The sequence below is a fragment of the Carcharodon carcharias genome, chromosome 2, assembly GCF_017639515.1.
Source record: "Carcharodon carcharias isolate sCarCar2 chromosome 2, sCarCar2.pri, whole genome shotgun sequence".
NCBI classification, from domain to species: Eukaryota; Metazoa; Chordata; class Chondrichthyes; order Lamniformes; family Lamnidae; genus Carcharodon; species Carcharodon carcharias.
The window spans coordinates 24198040-24217954 of NC_054468.1; positions in this window are offsets into that span (position 1 = coordinate 24198040).

Consider the following 19915-nt stretch of genomic DNA (forward strand, 5'->3'; position numbering starts at 1 on the left):
CTGAAAGGTGTTCCTCAACTGGGGTTGGCCAGGCTGCAATGGTGCTACAAGTAGAGAGTGGAGTAATCCATGCTCCTCTGTCCTTTCAGGAGAAGACAAACCATAACAACGATGAAAGGTCATGGACCGGCGGAGACCCAGCTAACGTCCTAATCCTAACCAGAAACGAGCAGGACACCTCGGACCTGAAGAGGCACCTCGGTCAACTGGGCGCGGAGAAGCTGGGGTGCCAGACGAAGGTAAGAGTGCAGTGCGCAGAGGTGAGGGCTTCAGATGCTGCAAAAATTCTTGTGTAGTCTCATCATTGATGGGAGCCTCGAAACTGGATTCCCCATTGATCATTGAAAGACGATGGCACCATGATGCAGATCTCCATTGTCTCACCAGGGTGCCTGCATGCACAATGACAGCGTGGTGACTTTAACTAATGACATGTTCTTGTTCTCCCTTAGGTTTGCCATCTCACGCCCAAATGCAAGACCCTGAAGACGCCATTGCCAGAGGCCAGCCAGGCTCCAGAAGCACCTGCATCACAGCCACTCTCTAAACCAGGCACCAGTGCACACACCAGCACCTCGCTGGGCATTAGATCTTCGGCTAGACTGTCAGTGCACAGCGGTGAGAGCACTTCACATTCGCTTGAGAAGCAGGCAGAGGCAGAGGGTGCTGGCAGACATAGGACTGCTGGAGACCAGGACGATAATGTGTCGAGGGCAGATGATGAGCCTCTGGAGTCATCTATTAGGTGGGCAGATGCTGGATGTCCAGCAAGATGTCCAGGAGGATCTGATGTAGATACATGAGAGTCTGCATTCCGCTGTCTCCATTATGGAGGATTCCATGCGGACCATGAGCACTCTGTTGACGCTTATGGCCGAGCAAACTGCCTCCTCCATTGAGAGAGTGGCGACTCTCATGAAGAGGCAGCTCCAGGAACAGAATCAGGGGTTCCTGGTGTTGCGCTTGGACCTGCAAGCCCTCACACAGGCACTGAACTCAGGTGGTCAGTGCCAGTGTGGGAGATGGATGAGGCACCCAGTATCCCAGCTAGGTGCCCGTCCATCAATGATGAGCAGGGAGGGCTAGAGCAACTTCACATTGGCACACAAGCTGCTTGTCGTCTCTGCGGGCTCCTCTCAGAGCACTCTGGATGATGGCAGCAGCTGCTCCGCCCCTCTGCCAGTGACCGTGGCATCTGATGAGACTGCAGTGACTGGGGAGATGCCAGCCGTGGCACTGGCTGCTCCCTCCCAGGTGGGGCCAGCACAGGCTCCACTGGCCAGAGGACAACAGCCAAGGTCATCAATGCTAACAGGACAGTAGAGGCAGCAGGCTGTCTCCAGTGCTAGTGCCAGCGAGGGGGGAGCACCAAGACGGAGCACTCGAAAATGTAAGTTTAAGGCACCATGAGCACAAGAGGGGCTGGTCATGGGTAAGCTTCTGTTGTGCAATGTTTTGTTTATTTTAATTGGTCTGAATGTTTTGTTTATTTTAATTGGTCTGGTGTGGAAGACCAGGGAAGGTTCAGTTAATTTGTTTTGAGTGCCAACATGAGATAAATTTTCTTTTGTCGTAATGGTCTGGATATGCTTCACTTTTTTTATATAATGTGGTGCAGGGTACGCCAGTATGTAATGCTGGATGTGGGTGGCTCGAAACTTGATTGCGCAGGCACTGAGTGGGCTTTGGGTGCAAATGAAATGATCATTTCAGATATCCAGGATGGAGGCAGTAGCCTTGGCATGAGATTGAAGCTTAACTTTGGTAGTCTAGCTGAAGGAGCGTTGGATCGAAGTGTTCCTGATGACCCTGCCTCCCTGGAGGTCACCGAGATCTGCCTCATGCCCTCAGCATTCTCCTCTTTTTCTGCTCTTTTTCTGACTCGCTACTGGACTCATCATCTGTGGCCTATGCAGCTGCATCAAGATCCTCTTCCTCCAGTGGGTGCCCCCTTGCCAGTGCCAGATTGTGGAGAGCGCAGCATGTAACCACTATCAGTGGTACCTGTTCTGTGGGGTACTGTAGTGCTCCCCCTAAATGGTCCAGATATCGGAAGCGAATCTTGAGAAGGCCTGTGGCCCTCTCTAACCCCGCCCTTGTGGAGGCATGCTCATATTTTAATGCTTCTCGGCCTCTGTTCTTGGCTGGCGGAGAGGCGTCATAAGCCACCTTTTCAACGGATAGCCCTTGTCACCCAGCAGCCATCCATCCAGTCGGGCTGGAGCACTGAAGAGCCTCAGCACCTGGGAGTGTCTCAGGATGTAAGCATCATGGGAGCTGCCAGGGTACCTTGCACAGACTTGCAGAATCCACATCCTGTGGTCACACACTATCTGCACGTTCATGGAGTGGAATCTCTTCCTGTTGACGAAGGCACCGGGCTCACCTGCTGGCACCTTGATGGCCACATGAGTGCGGTCTATTGCACCCTGGATGCAGGGGAACCCAGCAATCCCTGCAAACCCTCTGTCTTGCTCAGCCTGGCTGGCCTTATCCATACCGTAAAGAATAAAGGTCAGTAGCCACCTGAACAGAGCTTCTGTCACTGGCTTGATGCAACCATGGACAGCTGATTGGGAGAATCCACACAGATCCTCCCATTGAGCCCTGGAAAGAGCTGGAGGCATAGAAGTTGATGGCTGATGTGACCTTCAGAGCCACTGGCATGGGGTGTCCACCCACACAGTCAGAGCTGATCTCAGGCCCAATCATATGACAAATGGAGGTTGCTGTCTCTATTGAGAGGTGGCGCTTCCTTCTGACATATTGAGGTTGCTGAATCGCTGCCTGTAAACCCTGGCAGCAGGATAATGGCGTCTTCTGTGGCCCTTTCCGCCTTGGTCTTCCTGTTGGCCCAGTGCCCCCTTGTGCCTGCGCCTCTCCTCCCACAGGTTCCTCCCCTGGAAGCTGCATTGGGACATCTGGCCTCCTCCCTTCTGCCCCTCTCCTCCTCAGAGGAGAAGGTGCCACCAGCAGAGAGCAAAATCCCCATTACCAGGGAAGGCTGTCTGATACCTGGCAGGGTCCACATGGTCTGAATCCTCATTGGAGACACCAATGAGTCCTGAAATGAAGCCTGGAAATGCTAACAATTATGCCCCGAACAGAGGTGAAGCTGCCAAGTACAATTAAGTCACCAGCAGCAAACTATTTACCAAACTCTTCACTACTCACACTGGCAATGCTGCTCACCCATTTTATCCCACCCGTGGATGAGGTTTTTGAAATTGTGGGCCTGCTACTTAATGGTGGGCGCAGCTCCGACACCTGCTCTTGCCCGCCGAGCGAAATATCGCGTGAGAGGATGACGTCGGGACACTTGCCTGCTGTCATCAAGCGCTACTTTACATCCGATCTGGTCGGGTGCACGCTCGCCCGCAGGATGTAAAAATTTTGCCCTTACAGTGCGTAGACAGAGAATTAAAGAATTGCCAAAACCTCAAACACCGAGTGGTTTGCTTGGTTCGCACATATGGCTTTTCCACAGGTTTAATGGGCTCGATATATTGCCTGTCCTGCATTAGCTGCTCTGATCTAGCTTGGTAGCCTTGTGACCAAATAAGTACTAAGAATCACGGTTCTTTTATCCATTATATGATGCAAAGTGAGTAGCTTGGATCTTTCATTAGTCTACTGACTACATTAATCCTCAATCACTTGTATGAAAGGAGGAGAGTTTTTTTTTAACAGATGTTCACAGGATGTGGGCATCACTGGCTAGGCCAGCATTTATTGCCCATCCCTAAGTGCCCTTGAGAAGCTGGTGATGAGCTCCCTTCTTGAACCATTGCAGTCCATGTTATGCAGGTACCAACAGTGCTGTTAGGGAGAGAGTTCCAGGTTTTTGACCCAGCGACAATGAAAGAAAGGCGATATATTTCCAAGCCAGGATGGTGAGTGATTTGGAGGGGGACTCCCAGGTGATGTTGTTCCCATGTGTCTGCTGCCCTTGTCCTTCTAGATCGTAGCAGTCATGGATTTGGAAGATGCTGTCTAAGGAGACTTGGTGAGTTCCTACAGTGCATCTTGTAGATGGTACACACTGCTCCTACTGTGCGTCAGTGGTGGAGGCAGTGAATGTTTGAAGATGGGATGCCAATCAAGTGGGCTGCTTTGTCCTGGATGGCATCAAGTTCTTGAGTGTTGTTGGAGCTGCATTCATCTAGGCAAGTGGAGAGTGTTCCATCACACTCCTGACTTGTGCCTTGAAGATGGTGGGCAGGCTTTGGGGAGTCAGGAGGTGAGTTACTCACCGCAGGATTCCTAGCCTCTGACATGCTGTTGCAGCCACAGCATTTATATGGCTAATCCAGTTCATTTCTGGTCAATGGTAAACCCCAGGATGTTGATATTGGGGGATTCAGTGATGGTAATGCCGTTGAACATCAAGGGGTGATGTTTGGATTTTCCCTTGTTGGAGATGGACATTACCTGACACTTGTGTGGCGCGAATGTTGCTTGCCACTTATCAGCCCAAGCCTGGATATTGCCCAGGTCTTGCTGCATATGAACATGGACTGCTTCAGTATCTGAGGAGTCACGAATGGTGCTGAACATGCTGCAATTATCAGTGAACATTATGATGGAAGGAAGGTCATTGATGGAAGCAGCTGAAGATGGTTGGGCCAAGGACACTACCCTGAGGAACTCCTGCAGTGATGTCCTAGAATTGAGATAATTGACCCTCAACAACCACATCCATCTTCCTTTGTACTAGGTATGACTCCAACCAGTGGAGAGTTTTCCCCCTGATTACCATTGACTCCAGTTTTGCTAGGGCTCCTTGATGCACACTTGGGCAAAGGCTTCCTTGATGTTAAAGGCTATCACTCTCACCTTATCTTTTGTCCATGTTTGAACCAAGGCTTTAATGAGGTCAGGAGCCAAGTGGCCCTGGCGGAACCCAAACTGAGCATCAGTGAGCAGGTTATTGCTGAGCAAGTGCCGCTTGATAGCACTGTTGATGACGCCTTCCATCACTTTATTGATGGTCAAGAGTAGACTGATGAGGCCCTAATTGGCTGGGTTTTCCACATTGCCGGGTAGATGCCAGTGTTGTAGCTGTACTACAACAGCTTGGCTAGGGGTGCAGCAAATTCTGGAACACAAGTCTTCAGTACAATTGCCTGAATATTGTCATGGCCCATAGCCATTCCAGTATCCAGTGCCTTCAGCTGTTGCTTGATATCATGTGGAGTGAATCAAATTGGCTGAAGACTGGCTCCTGTGATGCTGGGGGACCTTCGGAGGAGGCCGAGATGGATCAATCACTTGGCACTTCTGGCTGAAGATTCTTGCATATGCTTCAGCCTTTTCTTGTGCACTGATGTGCTGGGTTCCTCCATCATTGAGGATGGGGACATTCTGGGGCCTCCTCCTCCAGTGCTTGTTTAATTTTCCACCACCGTTCATGACTGGATGTGGCAGGATCTTAAATCTGATCCATTGGCTTAGAATTACTTAGCTCTGTCTATCCCTTGCTGCTTATTCTGTTTGACATGCAAGTAGTCCTGTGTTATAGCTTCACCAGGTTGACACTTCATTTTTATGTATGCCTGGTGCTGCTCCTGGCATGCCCTCCCGATTGAAGCAGGGTTTAACCCCTGGCTTATTAGACTGGGGGAATATGCCAGACCAGAAGGTTACATATTGTGGTTGAGTACAATTCTACTACTGCTGATGGCCCACAACACCTCATGGATGCCCAGTCTTGAGTTGCTAGATCTATTTGAAATATATCCCATTTAGCACAATAGTTGTGCTACACAACACTACAGAGGGTATCCTTAATGTGAACTCAGGCCTTCTCCAGAAGGTCACTCCTACCAATACTGTCATGGACAGGTGCATCTGCGGCAGGCAGGTTGGTGAGAATGGGGTCAAGTACGTTTTTCCCTCACCATCTACTGCAGACACAGTCTAGCAACTATGTCCTTAAGGACACAGCCTGTGGTGTGTTAACAAGCCACTCTTAGTAATGGACTTTGAAGTCCCCCTCCCCCCTGAGCCCTTGCCTTCCTCCTCCAAGCAGGGTTGAACATGGAGGAGGACTGATTCAACAACTGAGCCTGGGGTGCAGGAGTCAGCAGGAGGCTTCCTTGTACATGTTTGACCTGATGCCATGAGACTTTATTCAGAGTCAATGTTGAGGACTCCCAGGGCAACTCCCTCCAGACTGTATACCACTGTGCCACCACCTTTGCTGAGTCTGTCCTGCCTGGTAATGTCTGGGACATTATCTGCCAGATTATGATTCCGTGGAATATGACTGGCTGTTGCTTGACTAGTCTGTGAGACAGCTCTCCCAATGTTAGTGAAGAGGGCTTTGCAGGTTCAACAGGGCTCAGTTTGTCATTGTCGTGCCTAGGTTGATGCTGGGTGGTCCATCCAATTTCATACAACTAAGTGGCTATTCTGAGGCCCATCAACCACATTGCTACCCACAGCAGCCAGACCAGACTGGGTAAGAATGGCAGATTTCTTCCCCAAAAGGGCATTAATGAACCAGATAGGTTTTTAACAATAATTGCCAACTGTTTCATAGTCATCATTAGACTTTTAATTCCAGGTTTTCTATTGAATGTAAATTTCACTATCTGCCATGGATGGGATTTGAACCCAGGTCCCCAGAGCTTTAACCCTGGGTTACTGGATTACTAGTCTAGAGCAATATCACTACACCAGAACCTCCCCCTGAAGTTAATAGCAAGGAAAATACCACCTTGTCCACCATGCCTGCCCACACTCATGGTGACTGGAAAATCATGGTTATATATTTTCTACACTGATTCCCCCATGACCACCCCTCAACATTGCAGTCATGTCCCGTGAGGTGCAAAATAAAGACAAAACCTCAGAGCCAATGAAAGGAAAAGTACTCTGCAATTTAATCAGTCCAGGAGACCATACGGGCCAAGGGCAATCAACTAATCCACTTACCATTGATATGATGTAATTTCTACACCAGTCAAAAATCGATCCAGCTCTATCTTGAAGGCATGAAGAGAATCATCACCCCCCGCCTCCTCCTCCCCGCCCCCCCCACCCCAGGCTCTCTGCTCTCTGTGAAAAGCACAACCACCTAAATTCCATTCTGTCCCTACTCTTAAACTCATTACCTCCTAGCCCTCCCCAATCTGTCCTCCCAGCCCTCCCCAATAGTAATCTATTAATATGTTTTCAGAGATAATGCCTGGCAATACTTGTAACAGTCCTTTGAAAACTAGTCTGGCAGGATAATGGGCTAAGACCTTAGGGCATTTACAGCTGATGAGTTGCATCACTGTGAGAGTTAACAGATATAGGAAATTTTGAACCATGTCCACCCAACACCGGGTAGAAACAAAAATTCCAGATGTGGTAAATGGGGCTAAGCAAATCCATGACACATACAAACCTTAGCATAAATATATGCTACGCAGGAGCCAAAAGAACTCTCCACAAGCCCCTGACCAAAACACTCCTGGACGCCCAACAGCTTAGCATCTTCAAGGGAAGAAAGGAAGAAATTAGATCTGTTTTCGGAGTGGTAGAAACTCCTGAAGACTGGAGGATAGTTCAGGTAGTTGCAATACTTGGAATGGGAATTAACAACAAACCCCAATTGAATGATCCTCTTCTGTATCATCTTGGGTTTGAGATTTTGATGTAGAAATGTGACTGCTTTTCCTCAAATTGCCCCAGATTCTCCCCCATAAAGCCAAAATCGGATAAAATTGACACAAAAATGTTTCAGTTGAATGTTAGAGGTTATTTTAACGTAACCCTTGATGACTCTCCGTTTCACACTTCCCCATTTATATGTTTCATTTAATCAGGCAAAGTGTAAAATGAAACCTGATATGATCCTGTCAGTTTCTCTCAATGGATTAGACTGGAATTTCTCTCCCCACTGCCTGATTGACCTCAGAAAACTTGGTTGCAAAGGAGAATTGGCTGAGCTGATGAAATCATCCTATTTGAGGTGAGGTTCACAATGTACTTTAGCTGCTCTACTCTTTATGACTTTCAGCAAAGCTCAGGAGATGTCGCACTCCAACAGGAGATGAGAAAAGGAACAAGGAGGCTTGAAGTAAGAAAAGTGAGTGAGAATGTGGAGAAAGACAGCAATACCCAGGCAAAGTTAAGGACATGTTAGAAAGATAAATGGTCAATGAAGAATAGTCTGGCAGTACAGCAGAATGATTGGCAGTTATAAGTATGAATGCCAATGTTGGAAGTAGGATGGTGGCCACAGCTTAGGTTAAATAGCATATATTTGGAATCAGGGAGAGGGAAAAAATATTTTTTCAACAATAATATGATATTATAAAGCACCATTAGCTAGAGACTCCAATGGCTCTGTTCAAAAAGGAATTGCTCATGTAACATGGGTCTATAGAGACAAGAAAGGCCTTGCACACCTTTAATTTCCTTTGTTTCCTTTTGGCATCCGTGCCTTCAGCTATGTAGGCCTCAAACTCTGGAATTATCTCCTTAATGCTCTCCATCTATCTATCACCCATTCCTCCTTTAAGAGGCTCCTTAAACCTACCACTTTGACCTAGCCATGCCCTAATATCTCCTTGTATGGCTCCGTTTCAAATTTTGTTTGATAATGCTCCTCTGGAGCTCCCTGAGACAGCTTACTATGTTAAAAGCGCTAATGCAATTGTTACAACCAGGTGAGAAGGGATGGGGTGGCTCTCCTGTATTCAATTTCCTCAGTTGGTCACAACAAAGATTTAAGTTTCTTTTTATGAGGATATACCTTTTCTAAATCAGAAAGTATTTAACTATTTCAGTTGTGAGCAATAAGGAGCCAATCAAACAAGGTTTTCCTGGATCAAAGAAACAACAAATTTATGAAAACCGAAACCTGAAAATAATATTATAAACGCAACGTCAAGCTTTCGGCCCTCATACAGTCATTTGAGCTAACACACACATACAGGTATCAGAAATAAGGGGAGTTAGAATCCAATAAATAAAGGTAAAAGCAAATCTGATTAAGTGTCCCTGATGGCCCTTGAGGCATAGATTTTAAACGCTGCGGATGATTTAGGTTAGCTGGTTTCTTGGATGTGGTCAGATGTAGAAGATGTTGCAATTATTACAAAATCTCAGTTCGCTGGTAGGTTTCTGGTAGCACTGGCTTCTCGAACCAGGCAACGCATGTATTCCAAAAGAGAGAAAGGCAAAGAGAGCACCCTTTAGCCTGTTCACTGTGCTGAAGACTTTCCTGACACCACCTGTGTCATATGCAATCTCTCTCAAGTGGCTGGGCAGTCTTGCCTTGAAATGCTTCACCCATTGTGTATTTTCAAGAGGATTTGGGTGTGTCTGTCTGTGACAGCCATTGTTTCAATATCCAAAACTTAGCATTTTTAATGTCTCTTCCTTAGGCAGTTATGAGTTTTGATGGGTGTCTGGATTATAGGAAATGTCCCTCTCTTCACATTCCCCTGAGGGTGATTGGTTTGTTTCTCACATCATCCTGGAATGTGGCCTTGCAGTTTTAAGCAGTTTGTTCTATCTCAGTTCAAATTGCAAATTTCCAGTCAGTTGAAAGTTGAAAAATCATATTTTCATAAATAAAAGGACATAGCCTCATGGCAAAATGTATGGTCACTGATTTGTGCTTAGTCAATTGTCCCCTGCCAGCATTAACGGCAGAGAAAGAAGATAACCAATAGGGCTCCTAATCCTGATTGTTATACAATGATCCCTGCTGGAACTGGTTGGTCAATGTTGGGTTAAAGCAGGATCAATCTGAGCCATGAAGCTCCGCACATTCGAACAGCCTGCTTACACCCGCTATTTTGGCTGATACATGGAGATTGGTCATTTTGCCACCAGGCACCAGAGGAAGACCGATACTCCTGGGAATGGAAGAAAATTGGAGAAAGAAAATACACAGCAGAATGTTGTTAAATGGAAGAAATTCTCAAAATAAAGCGCACAGAGGTGTAAAAGAAAAGAGAATGAGAAACAGGGGAACAATAAAAAAAAGAGATAAAGAAAAGGCAGAAATTAATAATCAGAAAGAAGCAGCAGATGGTCAGGGTGGTATGGGGGTGCGAGGAGAGAGGGAGGAGAACAGACAAACTAGGACAGTGTAAGAGACTGCAGTATGGAGATCAAAGCAAATGAGAAGTGAATGAGGAGAGAAAGGTAATAATTTTAACAGCTACAAAGTTATCTTTATTTATTACCTTTAGCAATTTATTATTCCCTTACGCGCTGCAAGGTACTTCAGCTGAAGCAGCTGAACTGTTACCATTTTATTTTTAGCTCAATATTTCTCAGAGGGGACATGGCATTTATTTGAAATATATGTTGATTTTTACCATCTGTACCCTCCATGAATTATCATTGAAATGTTGTTGGAAGCTGGTTGTGCAAACGATGCCCAGGGAGTAGCAGTCAAACCAAGAGATTGCATTACCAGGATAATTTTCTGAATGTGAGCTGCAGGCTCTGAACCTCACCCATTGGGAACACCCATCTGAAAACCCGATGTGTGCTCCCTATGATTAATTGTTCAATAATCTCCCAGGGTGCATTCCCAATAGAACTACATTTAGCCCATAAAAGCCTCACTTTCTAAAAAGGCATGGTTCTCTTTCATAATATGCAATATCCTAGTTCCTTAATGGAAAAAAGAAGTGATGGTCCTCACAACATCAGATGGTCCATCTGCTCTATATAGCAAAAGCATCACCATCTATCAAGTGGACGGGATGTGTTTTGGGGACTTTATCTGGTTATTTGGTTATTACATTCCAAGATTAGGTTCATTACAGCACCATAAAAAACAAGATTAAATTCTTTCTGTCCAAGTCCAATATTTGCCTTAACCTCAACCTTAATAGACTTCAAGTATGGCATTCCTATTTCTGGAATAGCCACCCAAGTGCTTTCCCAGCCATTAATTGCTTTTTAGGGCTGAAATATAGCTAGCTTATGATGTGGACATTTAGCCATTAAACACCAAGTTAAAGCTGCCCGAGCCCATCATAAAAAGTGACCTTACAGTGGCAAAGCGATAGTTTGCTCCCATAAATCTGCTCTTGATCCTAAGGCAGCTCTCTGAGGAGTCATTTCTGTTAGGACATTTTGTGAGGGAAACTTACATTAATTAACGCTGCCTGTTTTCTCAGTAAAGTGAACTACCTGTGCCACTCCATGCCAAGGAGATACAATTCATTGAAAGAAATTGAATAATCCAGTTAAATGGCTAGTTGGGCTAAATCTTGTTCAAGTCCTTCAGCAGCCCAGAATATGTCTTAAATGTCAAAGGCTATGGAACAGGTAGGAGGTAAAGTTCAATTTCAGTGTGGCTGCAAAACAGACAGCAGTAGATTGGGCTGGTTTTAACCTGTGCCAATTGGGCTGTATGACTGTTCAAATGGTGGTGGAGTACCTTCCATCTGGTGGGCACAGGCACACGTGCCTGCTCCCATTTTCTCTTTAGTTAGGACCCAGGTGGGTCAGGCTTCCACCCATATTAGGCAGCAGCATTACTTACATATTTAAATAAGGTTCTATATGGGAGTTGGGACCCCTGCAGCCATCTTAACAGGAAATAATGGAGCAGTTGCTGAGTGCAGGATTGGGAAAGAAACTGGACAGCACGGGAAGCAGACAAGCCTCTTGGAGTAATACTTAAAAGGGCATGCTCATGAATTGTTTTAGAATCACAGGAGCTGGCTGGAAGCTAACTTATTCCACATTGTCTCCTTGGCATGAAGTAAAGTTGTTTGGTTTTGTTCAAGCGTTTGCTCTCAGTATCTCTGAGTCTTCTTGCAGTTCTTGCAACAACTATCTTGAGTGGTGGGGGCTAAGACCAACAGCAGCAGCAGCAAAGAACCCAAAAGGTTGCGGGTGAGGCTGGCAGAAGACTACGGTGAATGGGAGTGGAACAAAGTATCCCCCAAATAGGGTCTTCAGAAACTAGGTCACTTAAGATCATAAGAATTACGAGCAGGATTAGCTAAGGCCCTTTGGAGCTGCATTCTGCATTCATGAAGAACATGGCTGATCTTCTACTTCAACTCCACTCTCCAGCCTCCCCATATCCCTTGAGTGCCATAACTGTCCAAAAATTTGTAGATCTCATAATGAACATAGTCATTGACTGAGCATTCACACGCCTTTGGAACAGAGAATTCTGAAGATTCACAACCATCTGAGTGAAGACATTTCTCTTAATCTCAGTCCTAAATGGTTCACCACTTAGCCTGAGATTATGACTCCAAGTTCTAAGACTCACCAGCCAAGAGGAAACAGCTTCTCAGCATCTTACGTTGGGTGCAGGGATAACATTCTGGGAGCTCCGATTCAGTTCCCATCTGCTGTGGCCAAACCCATAGCCCGCAGTGAGAGATGACCATGTGTTGCCTGTGGCCCCCAAGGTCATGATGATCCCGAGCTTTTTTCCACCTCTGGGCCATTCTAGGCTGCAACAGGTGAGGTGGCTCACACCATGGTGATTGCCTCGCCTGCCATAGGGATAATGAGACCTTACTGCCAAAGTGGATCAGGCTTCTCTCAAGTATTGCAAAGGAGGATAGCCCCCGATCACCGCCAACTTGACAGTTTGCATCCGGGAATAAGGTTCCATAGACTTTAATTACTCTCCATGGTTTATTCCTGCAAAAGCCAGTGCTTTCCACTGTTACCAGTGAGTACAATTAGTTATTACAATTCTCATTTGTAGTTTGCTAACTCAGCCCCCATTAACCCAAATATCCCCTAAATGAGTGTAGTTTTCCATACTTCACATCTTTTTAAAACTTCTTGCAACTTTGTTGAAGGTGAAGGGAAAGTACAAGGGTCAAACTTTTCATTAGAGTGTGACTGAACTGCTCCATTTCAAGCACAATAGGATTTCTCACCTTTCTTTGACACAAGCAGAATGCTGTCCTAAAAGATGGATGAAAGTGGCTGTTTAACAAAATAATTTGCTTCACATGGAGAGGGAATGTATCCTGTCTTCATGCGACTGTACTGTGATTACATAGAATTACATTCAATTTACTGCCCAGGAACAGGCCATTTGACCCAACTGGACTATGCCAACATTTACGCTTTACACAAACCTCTCCCCACCCCACTTCATCTAATCCTATCAGCATATGATTCACTTCTTTCTCCCTCCTTTGCTTATCTAGGTTCCTCTTAAATGCATCTATGCCATTCACCCCATTTACTCCATGCAGTACTGGGTTCCACATTCTAAACATTCTCTGGGTAAAGAAGTTTCTCATGAATTACCTATTGGATTTATTAGTGACAATCTTATACTTATGACCTCCTAGTTATGGTCTCCCCTACAAGTGGAAATATGTTCTCTACATTTACTCTGTCAAACCCTCTCATAATTTTAAAGACCAATGTAAGTTTTTTTTTTCTAGAGAAGAGAACCAACTGAGATTATTACCCTCAGTTTGCCTATGTTTCCACCCACTGTTATTCAAGCCATTAGAATATCTCTGGTTATTTTTGTTATTATTTCAGTTTGTGACATACCCTTTCATCAGATGCGTCTGGATTTCATGTCAACTTGCATGATAACCCTAGAAGTATCAGGGCACTCAGAAACTCAATAAGACTGCGCCCTTTCAGGTACACCTTCTATCTTCCCCAAACTCCTATCAGATTTAAGAGAGAGCTTGCATTTATATCGTACTCTTCACAACCTCAGGATATCCCAAAGAACTGCACAGCCAATAGAGTACTATTTTTGTACCTTGGAAATGCAGCAGTCAATTTGCACACAGCAAGTTCTGACAAAGAGCAATAAATATTGCCCAGGACACCAAGGAGAGTGCATCTGCTCATAGCATCTTTTACAACCACTTGTTTGGCCAGACAGTGCCTGTGTGTAACATCTAAAAAAATACATCAGCCTACATTTTCATTCTTGAGGGGGTTAACATAAGTCAGAAAAATTCCCAGCTCAGCCCGCCCACCTCAGGAAAAAGCACCCAAAAAGGCGGGACCCTCATTGCAAGGGGAGTGGGTACAGGCTGAAGCCAGACCAGCTGACTTGGGAACAAGTTTGCAGCCACAGGTGCAGAGGCAGACTGCTTAAAAGACCAACCTTGGTGATGTGGGACTTTGTTGCAGTTAAAATAATAAGAGAAAGGCCCGCCAGTCCTCCCCTCTCACACACCCTCCACATGCCCTCCACAACCCCATGGCTCCTCATGCCCCCTATGCCACACTATGGCACTTCCATGCCCACTGACCCACCACACACTGTCTAGAACCAATAAACGCTATAGTATATAATGGAATGTCTAAAATAAAGCTTTAAAAGAATAAAAAGTAATTCATTCATAACTTTCTCCTGTGTTGAAAAAAGTCATTTCACTACAAGCTAATGGATGTGTCAATCATTCAAGCCCTTTAAAATGTCAATAACAAAAATCACAAACCCTTGAAACTATTTAACTTGTGTAACAAACATTGTCAAATTGACATCAGAGATCAGAGAGCCTGAGCTGAGAGCCCAGACAGCCATTAGAGTACTAAAATACCTGAACCCCAGAGAACACATTGTTCAATTGACAGCTCAGGCTCTCTGATCTCTGCTGTCAATTTCACAATGTTTAGTTGCTTGGTAGTACAGAACTTCAGTGTTTCTGAAAGAAGAGCCATGTCTAAGCTTTTCATCTTGCACTCGCTGGGACACTTCATGAGATTGCCTGTATAAGGGGAAACAACTATTTATACTGTATGCGAAGAGAATGCTGATTGGTTGGCAAGTGGACTCTGATTGGTAGAGGCATTGCCATTGAGAAATCACCAGTGATGGTGACTGACAATTAACTGCCAAGCATTACCATCGAAGGTGAATTTCAGTGCAGGATGGAGCCCATTAAGACATGTAAGGAAATTATTAGATGCAGCTGCAGATTTAAATATAGCAAACATATCATCCACATATCGGAATATGTGTTAGATGTCATTCCATCAATAACACAAATGAATAATGTAGTATATGAATTTCAGTGCCAATATGATGCTAGGTATTATGCCGTATGTCTCAAAGGCTGGTGGATCATATCAAACAGCATGCCCCAGCTACTGTTTGCAATGGGCAAGGTATAGACCGTACCCAACCAGTCCGCGCTTGCTAACCTGAAAGCAAGGGGTCCAACATTAGATGTGATTCTGTGATTGGACAACATTTGCTGAATAATCCTCTATATGCTAAGAATTACACTGAAAACTAATTTAAGATTGTCAGTCAAGCTTGCAAGGTGGTGCATTTGCGTGTCCTGGAAGCTACACATATTAATGCACGGGGTCCTGTTCTTTGCAGACGGAAAGAACATGTACCTACATTGCACCTGTTTCAGCTAAACAAAATAAGTGACAGCCATTTGCTGACTCATTCATCAGGGCAATGCCTTGACAAATCAGGGTGAAGCTGCTTGGTTTAAATTTCAAACAATGCTTGAAATTTAATGTCAGTCATCATCACTGGTACATTCTCCATGGCAATTCCTCTACCAATCAGAGTCCACTTGCCAACCAATCAGCACCCTCTTCACATACAGTATAAATAGTTGTTTCCTCTTAAATTGGTAATCTTGTGAGTGTCCTGGTGAGTGCAAGATGAAAAGCTTAGACAAGTCTTTTCCTTCACAATGTTTGTTTACACAAGTTAAATGGTTTCAAGGGTTTGTGGTTTCTTTCATTGATACTTCAAAGGGTCTGGACGGTTGACACTTTTATTAGCTAGCAGTGAAATGACTTTTTTTCAGCATAAGAGGAAGTTATAAATGAATTACTTTTTTTAAAAGTTTTTTTTATACATTCCACTATACACTATAGGGTTCATTGGTTCCAGACAGTGTATAGTGAGTCAGTGGGTATGGAAGTTCAATAATTTGGCATAGGGGACATGAGGGGCCCATGGGGGGTGGGTAGAAGGGCAAAGTTTGGCTTAGGAGGTACGAGGGACCACAGGGCTTGCTGGAAGGGCAGAACTTGGCATAGGTGCATGAGAAGGACCTTTTGAACTTGCCTGTTAAAAGGTCCCCTCGTGAAGAGTTGGGTTCACAACACCTCTGATGGGCCATGAACCATGACTCTTTAAAAACCTGGCCCGACCTCCATGAAATTTGTGGGAAGATACGTATCTCCACAATGGAAACAGCCAGGTCAGGAGTGTCAGATGTGGGCTTCTGACAGGAACCAGCCTGCACCCTTTAATAGCAGTCCCAAAAATCAGACAGCCCAGGAATGAGTTCAGGAATCATGGAATCAGGACCCGCCTGACATTTTTAAAGGGCTCCCAGGACTCAGTGAAAATCCAGGCTATCATCCCCAAAAGGGCAGCATTCTATCAGTAACACACTGAATCATCAGCCTAGATTTTGTACTCAAGTTTCTATAGTGGGACTTCAACCCATCATCGTCTGGTTTCAAGGTAAGAGTTCTATATACCAAGCAATGCTGACACTGTAGGCCAAGTGTTGGAGGATGTATGTTGGGCAGCAAGCAACCTTTCACTACCAATCAACCATCCTTCAAAAATGAACAATCTCTGCATGAACAAAATAAACAGAAGGTTTTGTATATGGATTTGCATCTTGTAACAAATTAACCTGGCAGCAATTTTTCACACCTCATTACCAATTTGTCTGTGTACTTCCCTCATGATTTTTAAAATATAAATTACAGTATTTTACATTGCAGAAATCAGTGTCAGAAATAATCAAAATCATTACCTGCAGCGATAAAGAATGGACTAATTCTCCAGTCTTCGTTCAATTTGTCCTTACTAGCTGATTGATTTATTTCTAAGCGATAAGCAGTGTGACGACTTCCATATTTAAATCTGCATTGCACCAAAGTATTAAAATCTAATTCAAGTCTACTTAAAGAGAGCATTCAGACTGCAAAACTAATTATGTTGAATTAAAAAACAAATTTGTGGGCTGTGCTTTGTCTGTGCACTGTCAGACCTCCTGTCAGTCAAGGTTACATTTTTAATTTGAAATAAAATTAATTCTAATGCCAAGTGTTTTACTTAAAATAGCCAACATTTTCTTTTAGTACTTTTCAATTACATGTTAATATTGTTCAGCAAAGCAGTTATAAGCAATAACCATATTTACAAAGTGAAAAGAACTGTCACACCAGTTGAGAAAAGTAGAAATGCAGTGACAGGGTGAGGTTAAATAGAAGACACACTGCAGGGAATAGTAAAGGACTTAAAGGGTGAACAAGGTGATTGTGTCAAACCACTTCACAGGCTGTAAAGAAAATGTCATTTTTTTCCCTTAATGTTACTGCCTGATACTGAAGCAGGCTTATGGAGACTGTATGTATGTGTGTTTTTGTGTGTTTGTGGGTGTCTATTTTAATTAAACTGCAGACGGTCAGACTGCAAGGTTTGAATCATCAAAAGGGTGTGGATGTAAAACAAGTGTCTGTAATGGAGATGGGTAAACTAGGATGAAGTCTGACCAGGTACAGTGTGAATGCAATTTGCATTTTTAGATACGTTGAGAGGTTGTTTGATTTTCAAAGGGACATGATAAGATGTTTACAACTGGCAAGATAAATTATACAAAGTTACTAAGTTTATTTTTCCTGGAAGAACTGATCATAATGACACCATGAAAGGTTTTTATATTCTGGGAAAATTAACTTCCAAAGGAAGGTTGAAACCATGGGATTTAAGATCAAAAGGGAGAAATATATTGAAAGAAATATGGAAAGCTGTATGGGGGTGTGGCCTTATGAGATTTTAGAAGGTGCACTGTGTGAATCAGACCTGTGGAAAAGCCTTGAGCTACCCTGGAGAAGTTTGCTGTTCCAGGAATCAAGATTTTGTTAAAAACCTTTGAAGTTCCGTTGTCCAGTGTGAGCAAGAAAGAAACTGTGAAATACCTCCTTTACAGCAACCGTGGATGCTTGTAGCAATATTACTGGAAGTTTTATAGATTAAGAATCTATTTGTACTTTGTGTAAATGGTAGTCTAGTTAAGTAGAAATCCTATGGGAACTGTTATAAAACTAAATGTGGCTGTGCAACTGCAATCTTGTGTGTTTAAATTTTAATTTCTTTTGTTAATAAATATTTTAATTTAATTTTTAAAATCTCTAAAGGCTGTAGTGGACTCATTATTTCTGGCTTCAGTGCACAAACCTGCTCATAATAAATACAAATTGCAAAATCGTTGTGATAGCCTGGCCAAGTTTCAAATTTGTTACAAGATACAAATCCATATACAAAAGCTTCTGTTTATTTTGTTCATGCAGAGATTTGGTCAGCCTGGCAAATACCACCTGCCGTTTCATAATGAAACAAGTGAAGTTTGGTGACCGTTGTTATATAATTAAATACTGCAATTAGTTTATATGCAGCAAGATCCTATCAATATGATAAACAGCAAAATCATTTGCTTTTGGCAGTCCCTACCAGAAAAATTTAACAGAATTCTGCACCCAACAGTGTTGACTTACACTTAACTGCAAAATTCTACGTTCAAAAGAGATTTTTAAGTCATCATTCGATATCTGAAAGGAATCAAGTGAAGGAACTTATCTGAAACCATATCAATTGCGAACAGCAACCTTTTACACGACATCATTGATGCTCAACCCTCATGGATCAGCGATCGGCTAGCTCCAAAGTGTGCTCGCAGCAAGTGCTTGGCCTGTTTAAGCGTTCACAGAGAGAATGCTGTTGGAGATTAACTAAGTCCCTATAGCTAGCTGTAGCACAGGTAGAAATTGTTGATGGAAATTAACTAACTCTCTCGTGCAGCCTGTACTTGGAAATTTGTCCGTGCAGTGTGGTTAGGTGCACGTACCAGCAACTAATATTAGCCAGCTTGGTAGTGAACACATCCACCAGCCAATTTCCAGTATCAAGGAGTATATAGATATAGTTAGGCAGCATATATATATATTAGGTAGAATTCATATATAATCAGGATCTTATACTTTGGAATTGAATAAATTGTTACAACTTGTTAACAGGCAGAACATTTGCACACACACACAGGGACAGCTGAAGTACTTTATGGCCAGAACTTTTAGCTGAGCGGATGGCTGTCCACTTGACCCCCCTCGAGTGTAAAATGACGCGTGATAGCATCAGGTGAGCAGCCATTAAATTAATAATTAAATGGAAATTTCCGCTGCTTGTCCAGCCTTACGGTTGGCGGGCAGATGAACCGGCCAGATGGGCTTTGGATTTTTTATGAACCCTCATCCACAGGCGTGATGAGGTTTCCAACAGGAATTCAAAATGCACTTGAAATGTTCGAATCTCATTTGTAACATGTCCCGTGACAGAGTCACATGAGGGGACATGATTTTTTAACATTTTTAAATTCTTTATTTGTGTTTTTAAAAATCTTCAGCTCCTTGAGGCTGCTCTGTGCCTTCAGGGAGCTTTTAGTGCGAGGACTCGTGCACATGTGCAAACTTCAGTGCTCACGCTCCTCCCGACCCCAACCAGGCAGCGCTGAGCTTTGCAGCATGTGCTTCACGCTGGCTGGCTGTTAATTTTCCAGCCAGTGTGAAATCAAGTTCGGGGTCCATGGTTACGCCTGCCCAACAAGGTAAAAATCCTGCCCCATGTGTAGAATTAAAACGGAATTTTTAAAAAGCTTTCTTCAGACACAGGAACCAGATGTGGATTAGTATCAAGGCTAGTGGGGCACCCCACCCCCACTACACCCAAACCCCACCCCCCCACCGCACCTCCAATTCTCCACATCCAACCATGCCCAAAACCCAACCCTCACCCCTTTCACCCCCATGCCCCCACCCCCTACTCCCCACCCACCTCCTAGTCCTACCCCTGCACCCCACAAACAACCAAAACCCTTCTAGTCCCACTGCCTGCCCCCACCACCTCTCCTCCATCCCCCTCTCAATCCTGGCATCCCCAGCTGTC